Here is a 24,596-nt window from a genome sequence, read left to right on the forward strand (position 1 = left end):
CAATGGGATCTGATGTCTTCTTCTGGTGTGTCTGAAGAAAACAACAGTGTACTCACAAAATAAAATAAGTAAATCTTAAAATAAGTAATTCTTAAAAGATACAATACTCTTTAACACATGTTCATTGTTGAGCCTGTGGACCAAGTATTAAGAAATTTACCTGTGTTGCTCTACAGCTCCTCAGGAAATATAAACATTCACAAAGGAGTAAAAAAGAAATCAGGAAACCCAGAGCCAGGTGCCTCAGTTTTTCTTGCAATACAGTATCAGTTATAACCACACACAAGAGGTAATGACCCTCCAAATCTTGGGACATAGATTTTTATAAATACTGTTGGTCTTGACCATGCCTTTGCTGCTTTTCTTCTTGTTGTTCAGATTTATTTTCATTATTTTACATGAATGGGTGTTTTGCCTATTGTATGTCTGTGGTCCTCCTGCATTCAGTTCCCTCAGAGGCCAGAAGAGGGAAATAGGTCCTCTGTTATAGTTGATTGGTAGGCATCATGTGAGTCTCCTGAGACAAATGCTCTTAATCTATGCGACATCACCTCACCTTCTGCAGTTGGCTTTTGTCCTTGCCATGCATGTGCTGTGTTTGTTGGACTGGATCACCTCCAACTAAAGGGAGAAACTGGAGATGTGTAGGTACAGGTACATGAGGTAGGCATGCTCATTGTCTTAGGCTGCCAGGCATCTGTGCAGGGTTCTGCATTCAGGATCATGCCATAGCATCACTCATTTCCAACTTTAGAGAAGAACTCTCCCGCTAATCTAGGATGGCAGTGTAGATAAGGCACATCTGATAAATATAGAATAGAGATTAGCCTTCTGGAGGCTGGGGTGTGATAACAAGAAAAGTATCTTAATCTAAGAAGTATTGGGAGGAAGCTTAAGCACAGCCACAGTGAATGGAACCTGCAGCTGTGGCCACACGTTTCCGGTGGGGAACATGGCTGTGCAATCCTTGTTGAACATAGGAGGGATGGTTGAAGCTGTCCTTTTGCATGGCAGATCTCAGAGTATATTGAGGAAATGTTTCTTCCCAGTAACTATTTTATGATTTATGGAGTGAAACTGACTTACTGAGACTAGAGGTGAGTCAGAGTTAAAGTGTGGAAGAAGTAATCCAGTGGGTCCCTAGACAGTGGCTGGCAATCCTGGGCTTTTAAAAGCTCAGCTTCCAGAGAAGCAGGGTAGAGGCTCTGGCTACTTTCAACCATAGGTCACCTGGTTTCTATGAACTGACCCTGACGGCCCAAGGACGGCCATCCACAGATACACTGGAAACTAGGTGAGACTGGGTTTAGACCATACTACCAAGTTACTACTACATTGGATGGGTCACCTTGTCTATCTTAGTACCTGAAAGGAGCCTGGATTTGGCTATGCCTCACTCACCTGTGGATCCTCAGCATGTGGGGTTTGTTTGGTATCCTAGCTTATTCTAGTGGCACATGTGACATGAGACAATAGTTTCATATCATCCCTTACCAGACTAAACTGTCCTTAGTATACAATGTGGACTGAGATGCCTTTTTTCTCCCTCAAAGATAGCTAAAGACTCCCAGTCTTGAAAACATTCTGTCAGCCATTGCAAGAATCAGTCTCAAGATGGCCGTATTGCCAACTGAGTGTCTTCATCCAGTCTGCCCTGTAAATAAATGTTTTAGAAGCTGAATGGAGTTTCAGACCTGGGATGTAACTTGGTGGTAGAGTATTTGCTTTCCATGCACAGTTATCTAGGTTCAATCCTAGCCCCAGGGGTTACAGGGGAAAAAAAGAAGTAAAGGACCCAATTACATTTGACATGTAGCCTACAACAAAAGGAGAGTTTCCATAAAGGCTTTTAGGCCATTTCTAACCTCCAGCCTCCCCACAGCGTCCTCCATGGAAATCATTTGTTAATATGTGTTTTCATTAATGTTAACATTCATTCTTGGGGCAGAAAGAATGTGCCCAATATCAATAATACTCATATACATTTATGTTCTATGTGGAGAACATAAATACAGATAAACAGCCTATGAAATGCCTTGGTTGCAATGATCAGCTGATGAGACGGAGCAGTAGGTAAAGGTACTTGTTGCCAAGCCTAGAAACCTGAGTTCCTTCCTTGGGATCCTCAATGTAGAGAGAACAAACCTCCCATCAAAGTCCTGTGGTCTTCATGTGTGCATTTATGTGATCCACGAACCCATTATAGTTGTTTACATAATGATTCAGAAGCCCAAGCCTAGGTGGCTGATAGACTTCTGTTACTAATTTCTCATGGCACCTTGCTGGTAACATTGACATGGTGGGCTACTTCAAGACACCTGAAATCTGTCAATGTAGTTATCAGTGAGACATCATTACCATGGAGGACAGCAAGAGCTCCATGTATTCCATGCTGCAGTTCCCCAGGAGAGGCAAGGCCTCCTCTCATGGAGAGGAAGCTAGGATTTTAGGGTAGGAAATAATGAAACTGAGGGCTGAAGTCAATTCATTAGAAACAATAAGAAGAATCAAAACAACCAAGAGCTGGTTCTTGGAGATAAACAAGATGGACAAACCCTTATCCAAACTAACTAAAGGCAAAGAGACAATACTCAGAGATGAAAAGGGAGACATAACAATGGGCACTGAGGAAATGCAAAGAATCAGTAGGTCTTACTTCAAAAGCCTGTACTCCACACAATTGAAAAATCTAAATGTAATGAATGATATTCTAAACAGAGACCACATTCTAAAGTTAATTCAAGATCAGATCAACTACCTAAATAGTCCTATAAGCCCTGGGAACTAGAAGCAGTCTTTAAAAGTCTTCCATCCCCCAAAAGCCCTGAGCCAGATTGTTTTAGTGCAGAATTCTACCAGTCTTTCAAAGAACTAATACTAAAATTCCTCAAACTAAACATTGTCAAATTCATTCAATGAGGCCACAGTCCCCTGACTACCTAAACCACACAAAGACACAACAAAGAAAGAATTTCAGAACAGTTTCTCTTATGAACATTGATGCAAAAAAAATACTTAAAATACTTGCAAACTGAATCAAAGAACACATTCTAAACATCATCCATCATGATCAAGTAGGCTTCATCCCAGGGATGCAGGGGTGGTTCAGTATAAGAAAATCTATCAGGGGATTGAGAATTTAGCTCAGTGATAGAGCGCTTGCCTAGCAAGTGCAAGACCCTGGGTTTCGGTCCCCGGAAAGAAAAGAAAAGAAAAAAAAAAAAGAAAAGAAAAGAAAACCCATCAGTACATTCCACCATATTAACAAACTGGGGAAAAAAATCACATGATCATCTCATTCGAGGCTGAAAAGACTTTGACAAAATAAATGCACCTTCATGTTTAAAGTCCTTATGAGGGATACAAGATATATCTAAACATAACAAAAGCAATATACACCAAGTCAATAGCCAACATCAAATTAATTAGAGAAAAACATAAAGAAACATAAAGCAATTCCACTAAAATCAGGGACAAAACAAGGCTGCCCATTCTCCCCCCTTCTCTTCAATATAGTACTTTGAGATCTAATAGAAAAATAAGACAACTAGAAGTCAGGGGGATACAAATTAGAAAGGAAAAAGTTGAAGGTTGTTGTTCTCAGTGCTATCAATAATATGAAACTCTGAGAGAAATAAACTCTTTCCTCCTTTTGGTGATTTAAATGAAAATGTCCCCCATAGATTCATTCAGAGTGGCATTATTGAAGGTGCGACTTTGTGTAGATGTGGCACTGTTGGAAGTAGTGGGGATTGATAGGAGGTGCATTTTGTCACTCTCTCTTCCTGCTGCCTGCTGATCAGGATTGAGAACTTGCAGATCCTTCTCCAGCACCTCGTCTGTCTGTGTGTATCAAGCTCCCAGGCATGATGATAATAGACTAGACCTCTAAAGTGTAAGCCACCCCAATTAAATGTTTTCCTTTATAAGAGTTACCATGGTTATGCTGTCTCTTCACAGCCATAGAAACCCTAACTGAGGTACCCCCTCAACTTGACTTTTGGTTATGGTGTTTCATCACACAATAGTAATCACAACTAAGACAGGAAATGAAGGAGAAAGGAAAGAAGGAAGGAAGGTCTTTCATGCAGTGGGGCTGGATACAAGGCTCCTGGCTTGTCTGTCTTTTCTTCTTGGAGTTAATTGTGGAAACTGAAAGCTTAGGGTTCAATTTCCCTCCAGAAGCCTTGGGAAGCACAATGTAGTCACATTGGCCTCAAATAGAGACATTGCTGGCCTTGTGGTAGAAATTTTGGTGCTCTCACCCAGTTTGTCAGCAGAGGCCCGAACTGCTATGTCTGAAGAGTTAGCTGTAGAAGCCAGAGGACACTACTCTCTGCCCACATTTCTGACTCTACAGGAAAACACCTAGTGCCATCTGGGCCCCCTATGCACAGGGACCCGGGAGAAGATGGGGCAGACCCTTCTGGTTGCTGCCCTCACAGAGAGCTAAAACTTATCCCTAAGGAGTGACTTCAGGCCTGAGACCAGAGGTAAGACCAAATTTTCTGCTCCAAGTGACCTGACTGTTGGACTCAGGACACACAAAGGCAAAATTCCTCTGGGACCAGACACTTCTGGTGTCTAGCTGGCACCCGAACCTCACTGATCCTGGCCCACAGCTCCTGAACACTGTGGGAGAGAGAGCTGATTGCCCAGACGTGTGGGCACTCATGAGACTGCAGGGCAGGAGAGACCACCAGTACTGCCTACCTTTGTCCACATCCCTGGCCCAAGAGGAAACTGTATAGGGCCTCTGGGAACAAGAAGATAGGGGCACTCAAGCTGCAGGAGACCTGCAGTCTAGACTGCACCCGGATCTCAAGGGACCCGGTCAAACAGCTCCCTGCACGCAAGTCCCGTGGGAGTGAGAGCTAGACCTTCAGAGGGGCAGACATGCCTGGGAAACGAGAGGAGACTACTCTCTGTCCACATTTCTGACTCTAGAGGAAAACACCTAGCGCCATCCGGCCCCATGTGCACAGGGACACTGGAGAAGGAGGAGCAGGCCCTTCTGGTTGATGCTCTCATGGAGAGCTGGAACCCAGCCCTGAGGAGTGACTTCAGGCCTGAGACCAGAGGTAAGAATAAATTTTCTGCTCCAAGTGACCTGCCTGGTGGACTCAGGACACACGCACACAGGAACAGCTGAAAACCAGTAGACAGGACCGACTACACGCCTGAAAGCAGAACACTCTGTCCCCATAACTGACTGAAAGAAAACAGGAAAACAGGTCTACAGCACTCCTGACACACAGGCCTATAGGACAGTCTAGCCACTGTCAGAAATAGCAGAACAAGGTAGCACAAGAGACAACCTGATGGTGAGAGGCAAGTGCAGGAACCCAAGCAACAGAAACCAAGACTACATGGCATCATCTGAGCCTAATTCTCCCACCAAAGCAAACACTGAATATCCAAACACACCAGAAAAGCAAGATCTAGATTTAAAATCACATTTGATCATGATGATGGAGGACTTTAAGAAAGACATAAAGAACTCCCTTAGAGAAGTGTAGGAAAGCACAAGTAAACAAGTAGAAGCCCACAGAGAGGAAACACAAAAATCCCTGAAAGAATTCCAGGAAAACACAATCAAACAGGTGAAGGAATTAAAAATGGAAATAGAAGCAATAAAGAAAGCACAAAGGGAGACAGCCCTGGATATAGAAAATCAAAGGAAGAGACAAGGAGCTGCAGATGCAAGCATCACCAACAAAATACAAGAGATAGAAGAGAGAATCTGAGGAGCAGAAGATTTCATAGAAATCATCAACAAAACGGTCAAAGAAAATGGAAAATGGAAAAAGCTACTGGTCCAAAACAAACAGGAAACCCAGGACTCAATGAGAAGATCAAAGCTAAGGATAATAGGTATAAAAGAGAGTGAAGACTCCCAACTCAAAGGACCAATAATATCTTCAACAAAATCATAGAAGAAAACTTCCCTAACCTAAAGAAAGAGATGCCCATAAACATACAAGAAGCCTACAGAACTCCAAATAGGTTGGACCAGAAAAGAAACTCCCCCCGCCACATAATAGTCAAAACACCAAATGCACAAAACAAAGAAAAAATATTAGAAGCAGTAAGGGAAAAAGGTCAAATAACATATAAAGGCAGACCTATCAGAATCACACCAGACTTCTCACCAGAGTCTATGAAAGCCAGAAGATCCTGGACATATGTCATACAGACCCTAAAAGAACATAAATGCCAGCCTAGGTTACTGTATCCAAAAAAACTCTCGATTAACATAGATGGAGAAACCAAGATATTCCATGACAAAACCAAATTTACACAATATCTTTCTACAAATCCAGTCCTACAAAGGATAATAAATGGTAAAGCCCAATACAAGGAGGCAAGCTATATCCTAGAAAAAGCAAGAAACTAATCATTTTGCAAAAAAACAAAGAGAAGACAAGCACACAAACATAATCTCACCTCCAAATACGAAGATAACAGGAAGCAACAATCACTATTCCTTAATATCTGTCAGCATCGATGGACTCAATTCCTTAATAAAAAGACACAGATTAACAAACTGGATATTCAATGAGGACCCAGCATTTTGCTGCCTACAGGAAACACACCTCAGAGACAAAGACAGACACTACCTCAGGGTAAAAGGCTGGAAAACAACTTTCCAAGCAAATAGTCTGAAGAAGCAAGCTGGAGTAGCCATTCTAATATCAAATAAAATCGATTTTCAACTAAAAGTCATCAAAAAAGGTTAGAAAGGGCACTTCATATTCATCAAAGGAAAAATCCACCAAGATGAACTCTCAATCCTAAATATCTATGCTCCAAATGCAAGGGCACCTACATACATAAAAGAAACCTTACTAAAGCTCAAAGCACACATTGCACCGCACACAATAATAGTAGGAGATTTCAACACCCCACTCTCATCACTGGACAGATCATGGAAACAGAAATTAAACAGAGACATAGACTAAGAGAAGTCGTGAACCAAATGGACTTAACAGATATTTATAGAACATTCTATCCTAAAGCAAAAGGTTATACATTCTTCTCAGCTCCTCATGGTACTTTCTCCAAAATTGACCATATAATTGGTCAAAAAATGGGCCCCAACAGGTACAGAAAGATAGAAATAATCCCATGCGTGCTATCAGACCACCACGGCCTAAAGCTGGTCTTCAATAACAATAAGGGAAGAACGCCCACATATACATGGAAGTTGAACAATGCTCTACTCAATGATAACCTGGTTAAGGAAGAAATAAAAAAAGAAATTAAAGACTTCTTAGAATTTAATGAAAATGAAGGTACAACATACCCAAACTTATGGGACACACTGAAAGCTGTGCTAAGAGGAAAATTCATAGCGCTCAGTGCCTGCAGAAAGAAACAGAAGAGAGCATATGTCAGCAGCTTGACAGCACACCTAAAAGCTCTAGAACAAAAAGAAGCAAATACACCCAGGAGGAGTAGAAGGCAGGAAATAATCAAACACAGAGCTGAAATCAACCAAGTAGAAACAAAAAGGACTATACAAAGAATCCACAAAACAAGGAGATGGTTCTTGGAGAAAATCAACAAGACAAATAAACCTTTAACCACACACACACAAAGAGTGTATCCCAATTAACAAAATCAGAAATGAAAAGGGAGACATAACTACAGAATCAGAGGAAATTCAAAAAATCATCAGATCCTACTACAAAAGCCAATATTCAACAAAACTTGAAAATCTGGAGGAAATGGACAATTTCCTAGACAGATACAAGGTACCGAAGTTAAACTGGGAACAGATAAACCAGTTAAACAACCCCATAATTCCTAAAGAAATAGAAGCAGTCATTAAAAGTCTCCCAACCAAATAGACCCCTGGTCCAGATGGGTTCAGTGCAGAATACTATCAGACATTCATAGAAGACCTCATACCAATACTATCCAAACTATTCCACAAAATTGAAACAGATGGAGCGCTACTGAATTCCTTCTATGAAGTCACAATTACTCTTATACCTAAATCAAACAAAGACCCAACAAAGAAAGAGAACTTCAGACCAATTTCCCTTATGAATATCGACGCAAAAATACTCAATAAAATTCTGGCAAACCGAATCCAAGAGCACATCAAAACAATCATCCATCATGATCAAGTAGGCTTCATCCGTTATTCAGGGATGGTTTAATATATGGAAAACCATCAACGTAATCCACTCTATAAACAAACTGAATGATAAAGACCACATGATCATTTCATTAGATGCTGAGAAAGCATTTGACAAAATTCAACACCCCTTCATGATAAAAGTCCTGGAAAGAATAGGAATTCAAGGCCCATCCCTAAACATAGTAAAAGCCATATACAGCAAACCAGGAGCTAATATTAAACTAAATGGAGAGAAACTCGAAGCAATCCCACTAAAATCAGGGACTAGACAAGGCTGCCCACTCTCTCCCTACTTATTCAATATAGTTCTCGAAGTCCTAGCCAGAGCAATCAGACAACAAAAGGAGATCAAAGGATACAGATTGGAAAGGAAGAAGTCAAAATATCGCTATTTGCAGATGATATGATAGTATATTTAAGTGATCCCAAAAGTTCCACCAGAGAACTACTAAACCTGATAAACACTTTCAGCAAAGTGGCTGGGTATAAAATTAACTCAACTAAATCAGTAACCTTCCTTTACACAAAAGAGAAACAAGCTGAGAAAGACCTTTGGGAAACGACACCCTTCATAATAGTCCCAAATAATATAAAATACCTCAGTGTGACTTTCACCAAGCAAGTGAAAGATCTGCTTGATAAAAACTTCAAGCCTCTGAAGAAAGAAATTGAAGAAGATCTCAGAAGATGGAAAGATCTCCCATGTTCATGGATTGGCAGGATTAATATTGTAAAAATGGCCATTTTACAAAAAGAAATATACAGATTCCATGCAATCCCCATCAAAATTCCAATACAATTCTCCAGAGAGTTAGACAGAACAATTTGCAAATTCATCCGGAATAACAACAAACCCAGGATAGCTAAAATTAACCTCAGCAATAAAAGAACTTCTGGGGGAATCACTATCCCTGAACTCAAGCAGTATTACAGAGCAATAGTGATAAAAACTGCATGGTATTGGTACAGAGACAGAGAGACCAATGGAACAGAATTGAAGACCCAGAAATGAACCCACACACCTATGGTCACTTGATTTTTGACAAAGGTGCCAAAACCATCTAGTGGAAAAAAGATAGCTGGAAAAAAGATAGATGTACAAATGGTGCTGGTTCAACTGGAGAGCAACATGTAGAAGAATGCAAATCGATCCATGCTTATCACCCTGTACAAAGCTTAAGTCCAAGTGGATCAAGGACCTCCACATCAAACCAGATACGCTCAAACTGATAGAAGAAAAAGTGGGGAAGAATCTGGAACACATGGGCACTGGAGAAAATTTCCTGAACAAAACACCAATAGCTTATGCTCTAAGATCAAGAATCGACAAATGGGATCTCATAAAGCTACAAAGCTTTTGTAAGGCAAGGACACTGTTGTTAGGACAAAATGGCAACCAACAGATTGGGAAAATATCTTTACCAATCCTACAACTGATAGAGGGCTTATATCCAAAATATACAAAGACCTCCCGAAATTGAAGTGCAGGGAGACAAATAACCCTATTAAAAATGGGGTTCAGTGCTAAACAAAGAATTCACAGTTGAGGAATGCTGAATGGCTGAGAAGCACCTAAAGAAATGTTCAACATCTTTAGTCATAAGGGAAATGCAAATCAAAACAACCCTGAGATTTCACCTGCACCAGTCAGAGTGGCTAAGATAAAAAACTCCCTCAACAGCAGATGCTGCCCAGGATGTGGAAAAAGAGGAACACTCCTCCATTGTTGGTGGGATTACAGACTGGTACAATTATTCTGGAAATCAGTCTGGAGGTTCCTCAGAAAATTGGATATTGTACTACCGGAGGACCCAGCTACACCTCTCTTGGGCATATACCCAAAAGATGCCCCAACATATAACAAAGACACATGCTCCACTATGTTCATAGCAGCCTTATTTATAATAGCCAGAAGCTGGAAAGAACCCAGATGCCCTTCAACAGAGGAATGGATACAGAAAATGTGGTACATCTACACAATGGAATATTATTCAGCTATCAAAAACAATGCCTTTATGAAATTCATAGGCAAGTGGATGGAACTGGAAAATATCATCCTGAGTGAGGTAACCCAATCACAGAAAAACACACATGGTATGCACTCATTGATAAGCGGATATTAGCCCAAATGCTCGAATTACCCTAGATGCACAGAACACATGAAACTCAAGAAAGATACCAAAATGCCAATGTTTCACTCCTTCTTTAAAGGGGGAACAAGAATACCCTTGGGAGGGAATAGGGTGGCAAAGTTTAGAACAGAGGCAGAAGGAACACCCATTCAGAGCCTGCCCCACATGTGGCCCATACATGTACAGCCACCAAAGTGGACAAGACGGATGAAGCAAAGAAGTGCAGGCTGACAAGAACCGGATGTAGATCTCTCCTGAGAGACACAGCCAGAATACAGCAAATACATAGGCGAATGACAGCAGCAAACTACTGAACTGAGAACAGGACCCCCGTTGATGGAATCAGGGAAAGGACTAAAGAGCTTGAAGGTGCTTGAGACCCCATATGAACTAAGGCCCCAGGGACTAAGCCACTACCCAAAGACTATACATGGACTGACCCTGGGCTCCAACCTCATAGGTAGCAATGAATAGCCTAGTAAGGGTACCAGTGGAAAGGGAAGCCCTTGGTCCTGTCAAGACTGAACCCCCAGTTAACGGGATTGTTGGGGGGAGCTCAGTAATTGGAGGAGGTTGGGGAGGGGAACACCCATACAGAAGGGGAGAGATAGGGGTTAGGGAGATGTTGGCCTGGAAACCAGGAAAGGGAATAACATTTGAAATGTAAATAATAAATATCAAATTTAATAAAGATGGGAAAAAAAAGAAATCAGAAAAAAAAAAAGAGTTAGCTGTAGGCTGCTCATCCTTTGACACAGTCATCCATTCATTAGATGAGTAAGGAGTTATTTTGGACCAGTGGCCTTGCTGTCATCTCTCACATAGGGAATAGAAGAAAAAGCAGCTGGAGTTATATGTAGCAGTTTTCAGTGCCTTTAGTTTACAAGCCAACTGTTTATCATGTTAGGACATGGACCCATAAATAAAGTTCAAAATGGTAATACATCTGGGTCATTGCAGACCTCAACTTGAGTCAGTGGCTTATAAATATATTTGTCTGTGTCACTGATCCCTTTTTTATTAATGCCATGGCTTTCACTGTAGTTTTCAATCTCACCCAATTACTAAGGTTCTTGAGAAACCTTTGTTCCCAGCGCAGTCCCTGTGGGCAAGTCCTCACCCATTTGAGCAGTAAAAAGTTGCAACTGATTCTGCTGGGATTTGGATGCATCATCCCCTCCTGTTAGCATTTTAATTTTTCCTTTACTTTCCCTTGCTTCTCTGTGTTTTTCTATTACCAAGCACAGAGTTTCCTAAACTGTGGGTCGCAAGTCTATACTAGAATTCATAACCAAATGTGGGTGTTAGGAAACATTTGGGAAGTTAAGAGGTTTCTGAATGTACAACAGCAAAAAAAAAAAAAAAAAAAAAAAAAACAAAAAAAACAAAAAAAAACAAAAACAAAAAAAAAACAAAAAACCTACACTCAAACGTATAAAATAATAAGTAGATCCAAGTTTAAAATATCATGCAATAAATTTTAGCTTTGGATTAGGACAGAATTTTCAACATTTTCTAAATAGCAATGAATAACATACTCCTGCCATTTTATATATGTAGAATCAGTATGTATACAAAGTAATTTGAGTATATTTATCCTTCATTCCTCTTCATTACCTCCATGGTTCCTCTCACCTCATACTGGCCTCCTCTTTCCTGTAGCTTCTTTTCCATTTTCATGCCTTGTGCTTGTGTATCACCTTGTATCAACAATAGTTAGCACAGAAAGAACTTGGGTAGTTTAACGTCTCTGTGTCAGCCTTAAAAATATCAAATACTGGGGCGGAGGGAATGGCTCACGTGGGAAAGTGTTTGTCACATTGGCATGGGGATCTTAGTGTGATCCTCAGTACTCACATAAAAAGTTGGCTGCAGCAGCATGTGCTGTACTCCCAGCACTGAGGATCACTGGGCTCTGTGACTAGCCAGCCTAGCCAAGTGAGATGAGTTCCAGGTTCAGTAATATGTTACTCACATTTTTTTTAACATTTATTTATTTATTATGTCTACATCATACAGCTTTCTGCCTGCATTTATGCTTGCAGGCCAGAAGAGGGCACCAGACCTGATTATAGATGGTTGTGAGCCACCATGTGGTTGCTGGGAATTGAACTCAGGACCTCTGGAAGAGCAGACAGTGCTCTTAACCTCTGAGCCATCTCTCCAGCCCCTGTTACTCACAATTTAACTTAGAGAAAACTCAGTGGAATGAAGGAGGAGGGGAAGGAGGAGGGGGGAGGAGGAGGAGGAGAGGAAGGAAAAGGAGGAGGGGAAGAAATTAATAAACTTGGGAGGAGGCATGGTGACAGGGGTCTAAGAGGAACAGGATGGGAGGAGTGGGGCTGGATAAGATCAAAATTATACACATGTATTTAAATTCTCAAAGAATAAATAAAAATATTAAAAAAAAACAAATCATTAAAATGGCAACCGAAGCAAGATGGAGATGGCCAATGAAACTATTCAAGAAGGAAAGCTGAGTCTGACTGCCTGACTATACCCGGGAAGCACAGGTAGAAGAGAACCTGTCCTTGAAGTTGTTCTCCGACCCCCACATGAGCATGGCACATGCCTGCCCCACCTCTGCAAATAAGAAATGCCAAGAATTTTGTGAAAAATAATAAAGTGGGGGCTAGAGAAATGAATCAACAGTTACGAGCATAGGCTTCCAGAGGACCCAGTTTGATTCCAGTATCGACATGATGACTCACAGCTGGTTGTAATTCTAGTCTCAGGAGATTCAGTGGCCCTTTTGGCCTTCACAGGCACTGCACAAACAGTGCACAAACATACATGAGGCAAAACACACTCATCAAATACAAATGAAGGAAAAAATGTTTAAAAAACAAAGGAGAGAGCAACTGAGGAAGACACATGCCATTGACCTCTGGCCTACAGAGACACACGAATGCTCCCCCCCTCCCGCCCCCTGTGTGTGCTGGGAACACCCAGCCCCCTGAGGGCAGTGCTATCTCTGTGCAGACAGACATAAGTTTTATAAGACACTAACTAAACAAGTCATGAAGAATAGGCTAATAAAGAGTGTTTGTTTCTTCATGGTTTCTGCTTCAGCTCCTACCTTGATTTCTACTGAATTCTCTTCTTGATGGACTATGAACTATAAGCTGAAATAAACCCTTTCATCTCCAAATTACTTTTGGTTAGTGTTTATCACAGCAATAGAAAGCTAACTAGGTCACAAACCATGGGATCAGATTTTAACCCTTACAGCCCTGGAGCAAAAGTCTTCAATGTTTATATTCGTAGAGTATCCTTCAGAATTCCATCTTGAAAAGCAAGGTAAGTACACCACTTCTCAATGAATAGTACCCCCAAAATCCTTATTCCATTAGACTATATATTTATGGTGGAAGTAAATATGTGCATCTGGTTGAACATCACAGAACAGCTGGTACCCGACTGCAGCACTTTGCAGCCTGTTTAGTGATTTTGTGTTTTAGTGATTTTATATCTGCATGCAAAACCTCAGACCTTAAAATATCTAAGGGTAGACTCTTACAATTTCTACTGCAAAGTTATAATACAGATTCAAAACTTAATACAGTTTTTGCCTTTGTCGGAATGTCACCAAGAAAGTCAGAGTGAATGAGGATAGCCTTGTGATATCAAATTCCATGTTTAAATGTTTTTTGCAAGACTCTTTTTCTGTTCCCCAGGCACCCACAAGTTCCAAAATAGTTCTTATCCAATCTGGTCATCTGACTTCCAGAGTGAAACAAGCAAGAGGCTCCCTCAGCTGAGGACACAGAACTGTCACAGAAGCCTAGGAAGCCATGAAACCATTGGCCATCTAGCATCAGGAGCAGCTGCAAAGTTTAAACTTGGCTTACATTAAAAATCTATTCTTGTCAGGCTGACTGTGGTATCTGACCCACAACAGTTACCTCTGTCTCTGCAGTGAGTAGATGTCAAGACCCTCAGGAATTCTAGTATAGACAATGCCCAGTGCCTTGGCTGCTGTGATGCAGGGTTTGCATTGCCTGCCTGTTATCGCTCATGTGTTTTAAGTTGCTGCTAGATCGCGAAGCATACCTTAGTATGCAGTGTAGATTGATGTTGGATTATATCGGTGATCTCACATGTATGAACACATGTGTTAGAACCAGTACAGCTGTTATCCTAGTAACATGTATCTGTAATCCTAGAACTTGGGAGACAGATGCAGAAGTATCACCATGAGTTCAAAGCTGGCCTGGGTTATACAGTGAGACTTTGTCTCAAAGATTTAACATTGCATACAACTCTTTTTTAAGATGTTGAGGTTGGGGAGGTGGTTCAGTGGTTAGCGCTTGCTACTTTTGCAGAGGATCTAGGTTGGGTTCCCAGCATCCACGCGGTGTCTTAAAATTATCTGTAATCCCAGTTCCAGTGGATCTGGTGCCCTCTTCTAACTTCCATAGTCATTCATACACAAAATAAAAATAAAAAAGTCTTTTCAAAATGTCTAAATTATACTTTAAAAACATTTCAAAGTTACATTGCCAAAATGATAAAAACTTTAAAAAAGCAGCTATGACCAAAAGTTAGACTTTATGCCTGTGAACTGGACATGGTGGCACACATGCTTTTAATCCCAGTACTCTGGAGGCAGACCTCTTGCGTTTGAGTCTAGTCTGGTCTATGTAGAGAGTTCCAAGCTAATCAGAGCTATATAGTAAAATCCTGTCTAAACAAACAAACAAACAAACAAACAAACACCCAAACCAAAATGCGCCTATGTGTAGGACTCTACAGGCTGAGTTTACTGGGTTTTTCTCTCCCTTTACGCATCTCAGTGTTGGAACCAAAGAAGCAGAAATCTAGACACTTCAGTCAGCCCAGACAAAAAGAGATGCCTTTTTATAGCCAAATAACCAGGAAACAGAAAGCCCCAAAGGCTTTTATTTTATATTTGAGACAAGTTGCACTTTGTAGCTTTGGCTGTTCTGGAACTCACTATGTAAACTATACTGGCCTTGAACTCACAGAGATCTGTTGGCCTCTGCCTCTGCCTCTGCCTCTGCCTCTGCCTCTGCCTCTGCCTCTGCCTCTGCCTCTGCCTCTGCCTCTGCCTCTGCCTCTGCCTCTGCCTCTGCCTCTGCCTCTAAGTGCTGGAATTAAGGTGTGTGTCACCATACCCCACACTTCTGTAAGCTTTTAAATAAAGACTAGTTCATTCAAATCAAGCTCCACAGGAAAACCAACCAAGGAGTATCAGCGAAGGCCAGAGGAAGGGCACAGCAGCCATCCTATGAGGGCATCAAGAGCTGCCCAGTGTGTGCTGCATGGTACCAGAGGAGACAGTGTAGAAAATGTCCACCAAAAATTTTAACATAGCTATGATAAAAATGCCTCACCCAGTGAACTAAAAATCCCAGAAGGTAAATGAAAAATACAAAGAAAAAACGATTGGAAATTTCAGAACTGAAAACTGAAGTAATTAAAACTGAAAGCTGGGTGGATGAGGTCACCTTCAGGGAGAGTGAAGTGGAGTGAATCTATAGAGAAGGTAGATTGACTGCTGGGAAGAAGACCAGCTTCAGGAAACATCAGATCTGACATTATCTAAAGGAGAGAAGAAGAGGCTAGAGTAAACTTGAACAAAGCCACAGAAAGAAACAGACTAAAAAATACTATGGAAAGTTCACAAAGGGATTTCCAATTGTAAAAGTAACTTTTGTTTACCTTTAGTATGTTGGAGTCCAGGAGTCTCCTCACAAACCATATGAACAACTAATCTCAGTCAGACAGGAATGGTTTATTAAATGTACACCCCAAGACTGACCAACCAGGGCAAGAGCTCAAAGCTGTGTACTGGACATTTCTCAGGGCCAGCTTAGAAACGCTAAAACTGCAAAAACCATGATGAGCTCATCCGCAGGTGCTGGAAGTGCTGCTCCATGGTTGGGCTTGACTGAAGTCATTTTAGACATAACAGCTCATATTGACCTTTAATTTGATGGGTCCTACAGGAAGCTTATAGTTGTGGAATTCCTTAAGATTAACAAATCTCATAACATGCAGAACATAACAGGGTATGCGGTCAGCATGTCCCTGCTCTGAGTCAACCTACTTTTCTGTGTCAATGCCTGGCAGGCATATTACAGCAACAATATGAAATAGCTGGCATGCATGGAACAAATTGGCTACAGCTATGCTGGGGGACGGGCCTTAATATAAAGAACGTGAGCCAGCCATATGCAATGGAAGGAACTCACTTCAGCTATCAAAATGGGTGGTTTGAAGAAAAAGTTTGCAAAGGTATGTCTGATGTAACATTAAAAGAAAACATGGTTAATACTCAATAAAGTAGACTTTAGAACAAAGAAAATTATTAGAGACAGAGAGGAACATTATATAGTAATATTAAATAACAGAAAAAACAGCAATCCCAATTATGTACACTGTTCTATAGCTATTATGCATTGAAACGTTTCTTCCAGGAGAAAGGAGGGCACTCATAAAACTATGAAAGCTCAAAAGTTTTAAGCACCCTCCCCCGAGTGTGGTGGTGTATTGGTTAGTTTTATAGCATCTTGACACAGCTGTGGTCATCTGAGAGGAAGGAATCTTAAGTGAGAAAATGGCTCCCCTCCGTGGACTCTGCATCGGCTCCTGCCTCCAGGGTCCTGGCCTGTTTGAGATCCTGACCTGAATTTCTTTGATGGTAGAGACATGGAAGTATAAGTATAAACAATCCCTTTCCTGAAGTTGTTTTGGCCGTGGTGTTTCATCACAGCAAAAGTAACTCTAATCAAGACAAGCCATTACTAATTTTCTCCTTTAGATTAACCCGTGGGCAAGTCTGTGGAGGATTTCCTTGATTAACGATTAGTGTGGGTACTGCGTTGTATGGAAAGCAAGCAGAGCAAGTCATGAGGAGTGAGCTGACAGGTAACAGCCTCAGCTCTCCCTCCCAGTTCTTGCCTTGACTTTATGCCCTGATTTCCTTCATGAGGGACTGTCAGCTGTAAAATGAAGTAAACCATTTTCTCCATAAGTTGCTGTTGTTTGTGGTTTTAATCACAGCAACAGAAAACAAATTAGGACAATATGCAAATAGGAAACACATCAGCTCTACTCATGCAGGCCGTTGTGTAGCTGTTCTGTACAGAAAGATTCCTTCCACTAGAGATTCGGGAAGACTCCCATGGCCCCTTTTTAGGGTCATACAACAGTGAGCGGTTGCTGTGAAGGAGGTGAGTCTTCTGGTATAATTGTCTGAAAGTTGAGTCAGGAGCTCTAGGGATCTAGTTACTGGCTGAAGGCAAGGAAAGTGGGCCTCTAGTTGGGAGAACTAGGAGTATTGGAAAGCAGACTTCTTAGAGCCTCTTGCAGCTTGCTTAGGATTTTGCAACCAGAATGTGCTCCTGGGGCTCTGTTGAATGTGTGTTCTATGGTGCCAGTATGAATTAACTGGCAGGAGATGGTTCATGGATGGGAAGTGCAACCTGTGTCTTAGGAAGTCTGGCTAGAGCCGAAATCTTCAGCAAGAGGGACTCCCCAGAGGGGGCAGGAGCATACAGATGGCCAGATTGCCAAAGTGCTCAGGTTCCAGGGACTGCTGATGAAGGGTGGGGAGCATGGCTTGGGCAGACATTCTTGCCTCAGAGGATTCCTTTCTTCACTCAGACAGTGACACCTATGATGACAAATGCAATAGCTATCTGTTGACACTTTCCCTTGTACCCAGACATGGAGAGTGATCTCATGTGCTCTTGACAACCTCTGTGAGTAGGCATTGGTGTATCACTAGACAGATGGGCTACCCGATATGGTACTGTGGTGGTCTGAATATGTTTGGCCCAGGGAGTGGCACTATTTGGAGCAGGTGTGACCTTGTTGGAGTAGGTGTGTTATTGTGGGCATGGATTTTAAGACCCTTAACCTAGCTGCCCGGAAACCAGTCTTCTCCTAGCAGCCTTCAGATGAAGATGTAGAACGCTCAGCTCCTCCTAAACCATGCTGGGAGTCATGCCTCGGATGTTCTTTTTTCTCGGTTCTCTCATAAGCAGGAAAAGCATATTAATGACAGGAATCTTTCCAAAAATGAAATTCTTGGCCTTGCCTAGAGAAGCAATTCTGTCACTAACTTTAACAGAACATGGTGGAACCATCTCAGGAAGATCATCTGCTAGATTTTAGCCTCTCCTGGCAACACCATGCCTGTCTGGATGCTACCATGGTGACAGTGGACTGAACCTCCAAACCTGTAAAGCCAGCCAGTTAAATGTTAGCCTTATAAGAGTTGCCTTGGTTGTGGTGTCTGCTCACAGCAGCACAACCCTAACTAAGACAGACACTTATGCAGTGGAGTGCGGCGACTACCAGTACAGGACTGGGGGCCCAGCCAGCCTCTATTCCTCTCATTCCTGTTCCCAGAGTGGGTGCTTGATTATTCTGATGAGAATGCACGTGGGAGCATCCAGCTCTGCTGTTATTGATGGCCGTGGTCTAGGCCAGGTGCTTCCAGGTCCTTTATCTCACATCCAAAGAATTAAAATAAATTCTTACACAGATTTGCCAAAGTAGCAAAGAACTCTTTCCAAAGCAAAGTGGTAAGAAGGGCAGATTATACTGCAAGAGAGCAACGGGCCACCATAGTGAAGCTATTAAAGGACTGTGGTTACTGTTTGAGGCTTCATTTTGCTGGTTGGAGGATTTGGCTACTACAGGTATAGTGAGTGCGTTTGATTTATATATTAGGTCACACAATCATATTTCTACTGCTTCTGCAATTTCTCTCTCTCTCTCTCTCTCTCTCTCTCTCTCTCTCTCTCTCTCGGTTATTTTTTATTTACATTTCAAATGTTATTCCCTTTCCTGGTTTCCCGGCCATAAGCCCCCTATCCCGTAACCCCTCCCCCTTCTTCTCTAAGGGTGTTCCCCCTCCCCAACCATCCCCCTTCACTCCTCCCCACCCTGAGATTCACCTGCACTTGGGGTGGGGGAGTTCAGCCTTGGCAGGACCAAGGACTTCTCCTTCCATTGCTGCCCAACAAGGCCATCCTCTGCTACATATGCAACTGGAGCCATGGGTCTGTCCATGTATACTCTTTGGGTAGTGGTTTAGTCCCTGGGAGCTCTGGTTGGTTGGTATTGTTATTCTTATGGGGTTGCAAACCCCTTCAGCTCCTTCAATCCTCTTTCTAACTCCTCCAATGGGGACCCTGTTCCCAGTTCAATAACTAGCATTCGCCTCGGTATTTGTCACTCTCTGGCTGAGCCTCTCAGGAGACAGCTATATCTGGCTCCTGTCAGCATGCACTTCTTGGCTTCATCAATATTATCTAGTTTTGGTGGTTGGCTGGATCCCCAGGTGGCTCTGAATGGCCATTCCTTTAGTATCTGTCCCAAACTTTGTCTCTATATTTCCTCCTATGAATATTTTTGATTTCCCTTTTAAGAAGGACTGAAGCATCTGCAATTTGGTTGTCCTACTTCTTGAGCTTCATGTGGTCTGTGAATTATATCTTGGGTAATTTGAGCTTTTGGACTAATATCCACTTATCAGTGAGTGCATACCGTGTGTGTGTGTGTGTGTGTGTGTGTGTGTGTGTGTGTGTGTGATTGGGTTACCTCACTCAGAATGATATTTTCTAGTTCCATCCATTTGCCTATGAATTTCATGAAGTCATTTATTTATTTATTTATTTTATTTTTTATTAACTTGAGTATTTCTTATTTACATTTCGAGTGTTATTCCCTTTCCCGGTTTCCGGGCCAACATCCCCCTACCCTCTCTCCCTCCCCTTCTTTATGGGTGTTCCCCTCCCCATTCTCCCCCCATTGCCGCCCTCCCCCCAACAATCATGTTCACTGGGGCTTCAGTCTTAGCAGTACCAAGGGCTTCCCCTTCCACTGGTGATCTTACTAGGATATTCATTGCTACCTATGAGGTCAGAGTCCAGGGTCAGTCCATGTATTGTCTTTAGGTAGTGGCTTAGTCCCTGGAAGCTCTGGTTGCTTGGCATTGTTGTTCATATGGGGTCTCGAGCCCCTTCAAGCTCTTCCAGTTCTTTCTCTGATTCCTTCAATGGGGGTCCTGTTCTCAGTTCAGTGGTTTGCTGCTGGCATTCGCCTATGTATTTGCTGTATTCTGGCTGTGTCTCTCAGGAGAGATTTATATCCGGCTCCTGTCTGCCTGCACTTCTTTGCTTCATCCATCTTGTCTAATTGGGTAGCTGTATATGTATAGGCCACATGTGGGGCAGGCTCTGAATGGGTATTCCTTCTGTCTCTGTTTTAATCTTTGCCTCTCTATTCCCTGCCAAGAGTATTCTTGTTCCCTTTTTAAAGAAGGAGTGAAGCATTCACATTTTGATAATCCTTCTTGAGTTTCATGTGTTCTGTGCATCTAGGGTAATTCAAGCGTTTGGGCTAATAGCCACTTATCAATGAGTGCATACCATGTGTGTTTTTCTGTGATTGGGTTACCTCACTCAGGATGATATTTTCCAGTTCCAACCATTTGCCTATGAATTTCATAAAGTCATTGTTTTTGATAGCTGAGTAGTACTCCATTGTGTAGATGTATCACATTTTCTGTATCCATTCCTCTGTTGAAGGGCATCTGGGTTCTTTCCAGCTTCTGGCTATTATAAATAAGGCTGCTAAGAACATAATGAAGCATGTGTCTTTGTTACATGTTGGAGCATGATTCGGGTATATACCTAGGAATGCTATAGCTGGGTTTTCAAGTAGTACAATGTCCAATTTTCTGAGGAGCCTCCAGACAGATTTCCAGATTGGTTTTATCAGCTTGCAATCCCACCAACAATGGAGGAGTGTTTCTCTTTCTCCACATCCTCGCCAGCATCTGTTATCACTGAAGTTTTTGATCTTAGTAATTCGGACTTGTGTGAGGTGGAATCTTAGGGTTGTTTTGATTTACATTTCCCTGATGACTGAGGATGTTGAACATTTCTTTAGGTGCTTCTCAGCCATTAGATATTCCTCAGGCTGAGAATTCTTTGTTTAGCTCTGTATCCCATTTTTAAATAGGATTATTTGGTTCTCTGGAGTCTAACTTCATGATTTCTTTGTATAGATTGGATATTAGCCCTCTATCAGATGTAGGATTGGTAAGGATCTTTTCCCAAACTGTTGGTTGCTGTTTTATCCTAATGACAGTGTCCTTTGCCTTATAAAGTTTGCAATTTTATGAGGTTCCATTTGTCAATTTTTTTTTTACTTTAGAAAGGACTTTATTTATGTACAAATAATACTTAGCATTCTATCCATAAAGTTCTACTTTCCAAAAGCCAGAGTTTCTTTTTGGTTGTTTTTTTTTTTGAGGTTTAAAAAAATAATCAAATATTTATTTGATGTACAAATGTACAAATAATACTTAGCATTCTATCCATAAAGTTCTACTTTCCAAAAGCCAGAGTTTCTTTTTGGTTGTTTTTTTTGAGGTTTAAAAAAATAATCAAAAATGCTGGATATGATGGCACATGCCTCAAATCCCAGCACTGTGAAGGCAAAGGGCAGGTGGAACTCTGTGAGTCCAAGGCAGCCTGGTCTACAGAGTGAGTTTCAGGACAGCCAGACTACAGAAAGAGATCTTGTCTTAAAAAAAAAAAAAGGAAGGAAAAGAAAACTGCACACTAAACTTTGAAAGGCACCAAGATTCTTCTGTTTCTAGATCTCTGCTGGGCTGGAAGGAGAGGAGAATCTTTTGGGACAGATATCACAACTTGGAACTGAGCATTCTCCAAAGCAAAAACAATAAGGTGCCATTCAGGCAAAGTTTATCAACCTGGCCCTCCTCCACCATCACATCTGCCTATTAGAATGGCCAAGGCAGGTCAGACAGACCAACATAATCAACTGTATTGTATCCTGCCATTATGCAACTCTACTAAGCATACTAGTCCAAAACAAAAGAGACTCAGGTAGACATGAGAACAGTCAGTCCCTGTGTGACCTCCATTTCAATAACCCTAACAAACAGACGATCACAATGCAAGGAATATATTACATCATGTCAAATTTCACACTGGCAGACGGTCAGCTGAGCCATGTTATGCCCACAGTTCATGTCTTCATCTACACACAAACTGTCCTGTTTGCATGAGCATAGCACAGTGAAGCAGAGTGCTGAGCTGAGACCAAACACCCACAAGGGGATGCTTTATAGGCTACAATGTTTAGGGGGAAGCACGTTGAATCACCCTCGTCTGAGGGACCTTATGGAACCAATCAGTAACTTAGGGCCCGAAAGTCTCCGCTTGACTCCAGTGTGCACAGGGCTGGTTGCAGGCAGCATGATCAGGAAGCGTTCTCCATGTCCACATCCTCCTGTAACTGCTGCACCATTTTCCTCCACCTGCTTCCCTTTGCCTGCAAGAGGAGCCCGGATAAGATGGATGTTCTGCTTGACCTCTTTGATGTCCTGAACCTTCTGCAGCTCTGTTTTTCTCCAACCTGTTCATTATGAATTTAGCTTGGCTAATTTCTGTTTGATCTCCTCAACTCTCTTCATTGCATCAATAGTTTTATTCCACAGGTCTCGCTGGTATTTCACAGGCTCATTTCTATGTTTTTCAAATTCAAATGAGTTGTCCACTTGAGCTCTTTGCCTACTGCTTTATGGAAGGCCTTAGTCCCCTGACCTTTCGTGGGTTCCTCTTCTTCTTGAAGTTTTTATGACACTTGGATTTGTAGAATCGGAACACCTTGCAATCGTAGTGGATGAACATCATGCCATGGCCTGGGTAGACCTGGAGCAGAAATAACACTTCTCGATCCTCATATTGACACCGTGTGGGACTCACCTTCCAGACGCGGAGCTTGAGAGGAAGTCCATTTGTCAATCTTAGAGCATAAACCATTGGTGTTTTGTTCAGGAGAATTTCCCTAGTGCCCATGTGTTCCAGGATCTTCTCGACATTTTGTTTTATTAGTTTGGGTGTATCTGGTTTTGTGTGGAGTTCCTTGATCCACTTGGATTTGAGCTTTGTACAAGAAGATAAGAATTGGTCGATTTGCATTCTTCTACATGCTGACCTCTAGTTGAACGAGAACCATTTGTTGAAAATGCTACCTTTTTCAGATGGTTTTAGCTCCTTTGTCAAAGATCAAGTGATCATAGGTGTGTGGGATCATTTCTGGGTCTTCAATTCTATTCCATTGATCTAGCTACCTGTCTCTGTATCAATACCATTCAGTTTTTTATCACTATTGCTCTGTAATACTGCTTGAGGTCAGGGATGATGATTCCTCTAGAAGTTCTTTTATTGTTGAGAATAGTTTTCTCTATCCTGGATTTTTTGTTATTCCAAATGAATTTGCAAATTGCTCTTTCTAACTCCATGAAGAATTGAGTTGAAATTTTGATGGGGATTGCATTGAATCTGTAGATTGTTTTTGGCAAAATTTCCATTTTTACTATATTAATCCTGCCAATCCATGAACATGGGAGGTCTTTCCATCTTCTGAGATCTTCTTTAATTTCTTTCTTCAGATACTTGAAGTTCTTGTCATTCAGATCTTTCACTTGCTTGGTTAGAGTCACACTGAGGTATTTTATGTTATTTGGGACTATTGTGAAGGGAATCATTTCCCTAATTTCTTTCTCGACTTGTTTCTCTTTTGTGTAGAGGAAGGCTACTGATTTATTTGAGTTAATTTTATACCCAGCCACTTTACTGAAGTCACTTATCAGGTTTAGTAGTTTTCTGATGGAACTTTTGTAGTCACTTAAGTATACTATCATATCATCTACAATAGTGATGTTTTGACCTCTTTCTTTCCAATTTGTATCCCTTGACCTCCTTTTGTTGTCTGATTGCTCTGGCTAGAACTTCAAGAACTATATTGAATAAGTAGGGAGAGAGTGGGCAGCCTTGTCTAGTCCCTGATTTTAGTGGGATTGCTTCAAGTTTCTCTCCATTTAGTTTAATGTTAGCTACTGATGTGCTGTATATTGCTTTCACTCTGTTTAGGTATGGGCCTTGAATTCCTGATCTTTCCAAGACTTTTACCATGAATGGGTGTTGAATTTTGTCAAATGCTTTCTCAGCATCTAATGAAATGATCATGTGGTTCTTTTCTTTGAGTTTGTTTACATAGTGGATTACATTGATGTATTTCCATGTATGGAACCATCCCTGCATCCCTGGGATGAAGCCTACTTGATGATGATGGATGATCGTTTTGAAATGTTCTTGGATTCAATTTGTATGAATTTTAATGGGTATTTATTTTTGTGTAGATATTCATAAGGGAAATTGGTCTGAAGTTCTCTTTCTTTGTTGGGTCTTTGTGTGGTTTAGATATAAGAGTAATTGTGGCTTCATAGAAGAAATTCG

The 24,596-nt window shown here is 41.5% G+C and overlaps 1 pseudogene; it reads right to left on the minus strand.

The window, feature by feature from the left end:
- Positions 1-22,554: 22,554 nt before the first annotated feature.
- Rsl24d1-ps1 (ribosomal L24 domain containing 1, pseudogene 1) lies at positions 22,555-23,038 on the minus strand (annotated as a pseudogene).
- Positions 23,039-24,596: the final 1,558 nt, after the last annotated feature.

The sequence above is a fragment of the Rattus norvegicus genome, chromosome 4 (genome assembly GCF_021556685.1).
Source record: "Rattus norvegicus strain SHRSP/BbbUtx chromosome 4, alternate assembly SHRSP_T2T, whole genome shotgun sequence".
NCBI classification, from domain to species: Eukaryota; Metazoa; Chordata; class Mammalia; order Rodentia; family Muridae; genus Rattus; species Rattus norvegicus.